We start from the raw sequence: 8,031 nt of genomic DNA, 5'->3' as shown, positions 1-8,031 counted from the left end.
GCTCGTCTATGATGACATGAAGCATGAGGCCGAGATGCCCTTGTATGATGGAGCACAAATGTATAGATTGAAGGCACTCTTGGTTCTTCTCAACATGCAGGAAAAGATTGGATGGATTGACACTAGCGTACATAACTATTTATGTAATCTCTTACAGTGTGTCGACTTTAATAAAAACTATACATGGATAATGTACAAAATTACGAGAGCTGTTATTGTTTTCCTCTGTGTAGATTGCTCAACGAGCACATATTGCTAGTTGATAATGTGATCCCAAATTTCAGAGAGGATGCAAGAAAGATCCTGCAAACCCTGGGGATGGATTATAATTCCATTCATGCTTGTCCTAATGATTGTATTCTTTTTAGGCGGGATATGTGGACATGTAGAAGTGTCTGAAATGTGATTTTGAGAGATATCAAATGGATCTCCATGGAAAAAAAGTGCCACAGAAGGTGTTATGACATTTTCCTTTGATGTCTCGCACCAAGTATTTATTTGAATGCAAGTCCATGGCTGCTCTATCAACATGGCATGAGGAGAACATATCTTCGCATGGTGTGCTATGAATCCCTATAGATTGTGCGGCATGGAAGCATATTGATAACAATGGCCGGATTTTGCTAGGGAAGCTCAAAATTTGCATCGCTGGCCTGGCTATGGATGGCGTAAATCCATTTGGTCAGAGGTAGACATCTTACAGTGTATGGCCAATTGTCATTATCACCCCTATGTCTAACGAGTAAGAAGGGACACCTATTTTTTAGCTTGATTGTGTCGGGGTAGTATAAAGTGAAGAATATGGATATGTATCTTTGTCCACTATTGGAAGAGCTACAACAATTGTGGTCATGCATAGAAGTGGTGGATATGAGTCGACATGCAGGTCGACGCAATGATTTGATTAGAGGCATTCTAATGTGGACAATACATGACTATCTTGGGATAATGAATTCTCAGGTGAGACTCAAACTCCTATGGCCGGGTTTATTGCCATGTGTATGGGTGCATGGCTTGAGTGGATTTATTGTCATGTGTATGGGTGTAGGGCTTTAGACAAGCGGTTACAATGTATGCGTCACATGTGGCCCCATACTTAATGCACATTGGGTACCCTCACTCAAGAAGCAAATCTATGAAGGTCATTGAGCGCATCTTCTAGAGAATCACAAGTTATGAGAGGGTTTCTTGGGGAGAGAACCACCAAGGATGTCTGATCAAGAATGGTTAGAGCAGAAGGATATGTGTGAAGATAGTCTATCCCCAGGGATGAAGAGGTTCTTTTTATGGTATGAGTTGACATACTGGCCCAGAATCTTGGCCCAGAATCAAGATCAATCACTTGCTGGATCCAATGCACATATTCCAGAATGTGGGTAATATGTTGTGGGACCATCTCATTGGCAAGAAATATACATTGGGAGCGAGAACCTACCTTAGGGATGCTGGTCGTATGGAGCAATACTATCTACACACAGTAAAGGATGGATTGATAAAGCTACCTAAAGCACCATGGATCTAGACAGGACAACATGAATGCAAAGTGAAAGGGATCATTCAATTTGTACGTACATCCATAGGTGTAATACACTCACTGCTGATAGCATTCACAAAGGAAGGAAATCCTACTGGTTTGAAGTCACACGACTGGCATAAAATGTGTCATGTATGTTTGAAGTGAAATAGATCATAGTACGATGTGCATAGAGTTTGGACTTTGATCCCAATGCTAAACTTGTTTTGCACTTTATTCTGCCCGTGGCTATTGAGGGTTGTTTGTCCCCCAAAACAGTCTACAAACTTGCCAAATTGGTGCAATGGATCTCCCAAAAGGAGATTGATGCAGTTTCCATACCATCCATCAAAAAAAATGTTGCAAAGGTTGTTTTCATGTTTGAGACACTCTTTCCTAATACCATACTGACCATTCAAGTGCATCTTCTTGTTCACGTGGTTGACAAGGTGGAAATAGCAGGCACAATGCATTCTAGGTGGATGTTTTCTTTAGAACCTTTCATAAAAACGCTCAAGGGATAAGTGCGTCAGAAGGCACATCTAGAGGGTAGCATGGTAGAGGGTTGGCTGGTTTCAGAGTCCCTTGTGTACATTGGAGAGTGGCTCTCTGGAGCTGATTGTGTAGGAGATATGCTTTGGTGCACCATTGATGATGAGTGAATATATGGGATTGTGATGTGAAATCTCGGTGTGGAAAATAACATTACAAAAGATCTAGAGGCTAAGATCAATCGACTTTGCATACTTCACAACCCAATGATGCAAAATTGGATTTCACAGTACGAGGATGCAAAACAAGAGCGACAAAGGACATGACTTGAGTGGAGATGGGGAAGATGACCACTAGTGCATTAGCCGACGAGTCTTAAGAGCCTACCAATATTCATGAACTTAAAATGGTTGCATAATGCTTTAAAAGTGCACAATAACGTGGCAAGCACGTGAGTGAGGAGGAGTGGGAGTACTCGCAAGGATACAGACCCAAGGTATGCTTATAATCTTAGACCCGTGTCATATGTTTTGTATTGACAACAACTCATTGTCGTTGTTGGTTGTAGTATAAGTCATACACGGAAACATGGCATAAAGGATGGCATTGTAGGGTACAACGGATCGACAAAAAGTGTTCTACACAAGATTTTGGAGTCATGAAAAAATTCAAACAATCAAGTCGACGACGGTCCTTCGATGCAGATCTTGTGGTAGTAGAACCCACTTACTTTGGCATGCTACACAAAAGCTTGAGGGTAGACTACAAAGGGTTTTTTGTGGACTTGTTCGACATGCAATGGTTCAAGATAAACATGGAGGGCTGCAATGCTACTGTGCACAGAGGAGAATCGGGTTTCCTTGAGGTGGACACAACCAAAAAGTGGACCGACCTTCGAGACACTTTTGTATTACCTAAGCATTGTGAACAAGTAAGTCGGTAATTTTTTCCTCATTCGACTTTAGAGGACTTGTTTACCTTGACCACTCATGTAAGATACGTCGCTCTTGCAGGTGATATTCCATCCTATGAAGTCGCAACCAGACTGGTGGTATGTAGTGCACGGGTGTATAATGGCTACAATTTGCCAATCACCTTGGCATCCGTTGAAGAGTTCGGAGAGGACAACGAAAAAGAAGCCATGAATGTGGTGCATGAGTCCAAAATTGCTTCTGAAAAAGGGATGCATGTGGAGGACCTCCTAGATGAAACACAAGACATTTTCTTAGACGTAGGGCTCTATATAGACATAGGGAGTTATGCTAAGTTATGCGAGGATGAGAGAGAGACCTCATAAAAACATAGACATTTTATTTGAGCAATTTTGCTCCCTTTTTTCATAAACACTATATTTGATTAGTTTTGTCCCCTCTTGTTTCTGCACTAAACTTGTGAAACTTAAATTGTGAATCAAATTGTAACTGGTTTGGATTTCCTTCTCTTTTATTTAACATGTTTTAACTTCAAATGTGTTTTTTTCAAATGCTGGTATGGATCCAAATGAGTTTTCTGCTTCCTTGGACTTTGAGCAGAGGAGGTGGTACGATATCCACCAAGGCACCGACTCACATGGATGTCGTTCCACTCCTTTGGAGTCTTCGTCCTTCAGAGCAATCAACGTGCTCCAAGAGCTCGGTGTCGACTAGATGGACAACACACTCCTCTAAGAATCAACTCTCTAGTGGTGGAGGTGGTGGCTGCTGTGGAGGAGGCTCCATGGATGCTTCCACACCACCTCATAGTCATCGAGGCTCCTTACCTCCCCTTCTTTGCCCGCCCCCACAGCGGCCACGACGTCACTCTCTACTCTAGCTTTTGCATGACCATCGGCCACTCTTGGCAACACACCACTAGATACTCCTCCGAGACTCACCCCACTCGACACTCCTCGCTTCAAAGCCCAGACTCCCCTGGAGGCACTTGCAACCGCGAACCCTATCGAGATGCCACTCAAGACCCCTATCAAGAAGCCTGTAGTGACACCTAGGTTCAATCGCAAACAGGTCAGAGGGCTTGCCATACTTGATTGACATCAGTGGGAACTTGATCTTGAATGAGGAGGAGAAGAAGGTGATTTTGCACATGCGTGGCCTATGCCCTCACGTCTTTTGGCACTACATATGAAAGATACGGAATGAAGTGCCGAATGAATTGAAAAATAGAGTTGTCAATGTGCTGCATGATGAGTTTCTTGTGGCAAATTGGGAAGAGCACTTCAATGAAGATTTAATGAGGGTACGGATGCGTGAATACTACAAGCACAAGTGCTTCGAAGTGCACAAAGCATGGGTGGAGCAGGCCAACTTGGCTGACTAAAGAAGATTGGAAGATTACAAAGCAAGAAGTGCACAAGAATTGTGACGAGTGGAAGCAACAAAGGGACGTAGCCAAGGTGCAAGGAGTCTTACCAAACAATGAGCGAACATTCTCAAGCAAAGAGAAAATTGAGCGACTTTCTCACAAACATTGAGAAAAATTCCATGAGCTTCAGAAGCTTTCTAGATAATTGGAGAAGCAATTTTTAAACAAACTATTGAATCTTTCAACAAGATTATTGAGAAGTCTACATTTGAATATCTTTAGACATCAAACATTTCATAGTCATAGTCGTCCAAGGGACTTTGTAGTCAAAGTTGTTGAAGGGATTGAATATGTGTAGAGCAGTCAATCCAAAGTTATGGTCATTACAGGGGCTAGAGAGAGAGAGAGAGAGAGAGAGAGAGAGAGAGAGAGAGAGAGAGAGTCGACATGGTGGTGGCATCAAACCTCCAAAAACTAAAAAAAAAACCCTTGAAGCAGTCAGCATAAAATATTATAGTGTTTTATTTTTTAAGTTTTTGGAGGACTCTTTCAGGTTTTTTTTGTTTTGTTCTTGGAGGTTTGATGCCACCACCATGCCAAAAATACCCCCCCCCCTCTCTAATGAATGTTTTGGTTTTATTTTTTAGTTTTTGAAGGTTTGATGTCACTACCATGCCCGTCTCTCTCTCTCTCTCTCTCTCTCTCTCTCTCTCTCTCTCTCTCTCTCTCTCTCTCTCTACCAAAAATTGGAATTTTAATGTTGCTACCACGCTGACCACTCTTCAAGAAAAGTGTACCTCAACGTAGCCTTGAGCCAATTTTATCACTTGTTTCTCTCACAAATGTTTTGGGTGAGCTCTGGATGTTAAAAAATCAAAATAGCCAACAAAAGGGAGGGGGAAAATTCATGAAAATAGAGTCCTACCTGAATCTACCATAAAGGGAATTTAGTATGTTGGCAAAATTGATTTTCCACGTCTCTGTCTGTGTGTGTGTCATAAAATCTAATATCTAACCAACCCAAATTATTTTCTCATATTAAATTGATCATTTAATGTGGGAGAATAAATGGGAACAAGGGTTAGTATATAAACATGTGCTTATGGATCTATCTTGACATGGGGCCAAAGTTAATGGGCCCAAATGAGAGATGATCTGTCAAAGAACAATGCTAGCTAATGGAGCTTGAAGGACCTTAGGGTTAGCTTCATTAAAGACCTCCAAAGGTTAGTGTTAAAATTCCTTTGACCTTAGGCAAGCTAGGGTTGTGCTTGAGGTGGGAACCCGGCCAAGCTTGAGGTGCTTGTCGTGCTTGTTGCTGACTAAGGTGCTTGAGGTGCTTAATGACTAAGGTGCTAAGGTGCTGCATGACTAAGGTGCTTGAGGGGTGAAGGTGTTCAAAAAGTCAAAGCACATCCCGACACAAGGGGGGGCAAGCCCTCATTGTAGGAGCTAGAGTGAGAGCACACACACCCTCACACAAGGAAAGCTTGGTCTAAAGAAAGCAACTAGGACACTTGCCAAGTTCCTCTTCATGTTGCCGTCATGGTGTGCCTAAAGCCTATTGGTTGGCCTCTCAAGGGTTCCAATGATAATTTAGTTAATTAAATTAATTGTGTATGCATTTATCAAGTCCTCTCTCTAAAAGGGGAAAAGGGGACACTTGTCCCAAGGCTAGCATGCTTGCTTGATATGCACTCTGCACGTGATTGGTCAGGCTTGAAGGGGTCCAATGAGCTTCCATCATAAGCTAGAAGAGGGGGTCGACCAAGGAAGCTGGGGGACTTGCTTGTAGGGTGTACTCTCCCACTCTCTCTCTCTCTCTCTGTCTCTCTCTCTCTCTCTCTCTCTCTCATTGTGTGAAGTGCAAAGTGCAAGAGCTCTATCTCCTTCTCCAAGCTTGTTGAGAAGTTGAGAGCCTATACCAATACTCTTGGCTATGGATGCAAATCCAACCAAGAGCCATGCTCCAATGCTTAAGCTTTCCATCTTCTCCATCTTCATTACTATGCTATTATGTATGCTAAAGTAATAAGAGTGATGATAAGTGAGGAACTATTTCTTTCTCCTATGAATGTTTCTTCTTCCTCTTCCCTATTCTCATCCCCTGTTAGCTCTCTCCACCTTTGAATGTGTTTGAGGCCTTGGTACTGAGGCCGGGGATGGTTAATGCTTTTACAAAAATTATTTTATGCTCATGATGCATGAAGCTTTTCATCTTCATTGCATCACCTAGGTCACAAGGAGCACAAAGATTGTATTGTACCAAGTCTCTCTTGATGGGAGAATCTACAATACAAAAGCCTATTGGAGGGGGGACCGGCTACACATAAATCCAGTCCTCAACTGCTGTCAAGTTCTCTAAACTCTCTCTGTTATAAAAGTATTGTTCATGCCAAGTTAATTAAGTATCATGGTTATTTTGCTACCGCTAATTAAGTTCACCCTCTATGTTCTCAAAATAGTCTCACAAAAATACTCACTCTAATTCTCTTAATTATGCTATTCTCAAAGTTAATAGGCCATTTCCATTACATTAGTATAAGAGCTATTGGTTTCTATTTTCTTGCTTAAGAAGAGAGGTCCTTAAGTTGTCCATGAAAGGTTGGGCCTGTTCATTGCAATAGGGTAAGTGGAACATGGATCTATTATCTTGGTTGAGAAGACCTTAGTTTGAGGTACACCATTGGTAACTATAGTCTTAATAATAGAGCCTCTCGGGGCTTGCCTTTGGCTTATTGCCTTTGGCTTAACCATTTTTGAGCTACGAGCAAGCTCAACAGGAACCATAATCAAATGAGCAATGTTAGACCCTCTCCACTAGTCTTTGCAATCAAAAGTGTCTAAACCACCGGTGTGGCTGCTTGAGAACTGATTTTCAAAGGTAAAGAAGAGTACCGACTAAGGCTTTTGAGGGTACCAATGCACCAAGTAATCTATAAATAAGTTTAATTAGCATGGATGACAATAACCAAGAGAGTAGAATGAACATTGATAATTTTGATTTTGCACAATAAGGTGCTAATGATGATGTCCCCATGTTTGTCAATTATCTTGTTAATAGGTAGCATGAAGATATGGGCAACCCTGATTTGCAAGCCAAAGCTACCCAACAACTTCGTGCTTATGGGATTTCCCTTCCTCTCCAAGAGGAGAGAGAGAGAGAGAGAGAGCTTAGGAGGCCTCTTGATGAGACTCCCAAAAGAATAATCTCTTCCATACGAGAGGAGGAATCCAAAGAGCGAGACTGAAGCGAATCCCTATGTTCCTATGAAGATGTGGAGCCACAAAGACGATGGTCTAGATGGTTGCCAACTCCTCCCAAGAGGAAACGGTCAACCCATAGTCCCTCTCATCATCACTCTAAAAGGGAAGAGAGGAAAAAAAGGAAGAAAAGGGCAAGAAAGAGGTCACCCTCTTCTCCTTCTTCTTCAGCTTCCTCCTCTTTCGATGAAAGCAATAGCTATTCTCCTAGAGAATTGAAGAGGAGAGGAAATTGCAAATCTTACCCTGCATGGTGAAGGTCCCAAAAGCTCAAGAAGTTCAAAGAGGGAGGAAAGAGTATCTCTTTTCTCACCTATGATGGCACCTTTGGTGCCACCGACAAAGTATTGGCCTTCATCCAGTAGTTTGATGCGGCCTTTTGAGACGAGGGATTCACAGAGTCCTCCAAGCTATGCCATGTAGCTATGCACTTTAAAAAATTGACTCATCAATAGTGGGCT

Source organism: Adiantum capillus-veneris, chromosome 2 (genome assembly GCF_014529385.1).
Source record: "Adiantum capillus-veneris isolate H3 chromosome 2, ASM1452938v2, whole genome shotgun sequence".
In the NCBI taxonomy this organism is placed as follows: Eukaryota; Viridiplantae; Streptophyta; class Polypodiopsida; order Polypodiales; family Pteridaceae; genus Adiantum; species Adiantum capillus-veneris.
This window is presented reverse-complemented; position numbering follows the sequence as displayed.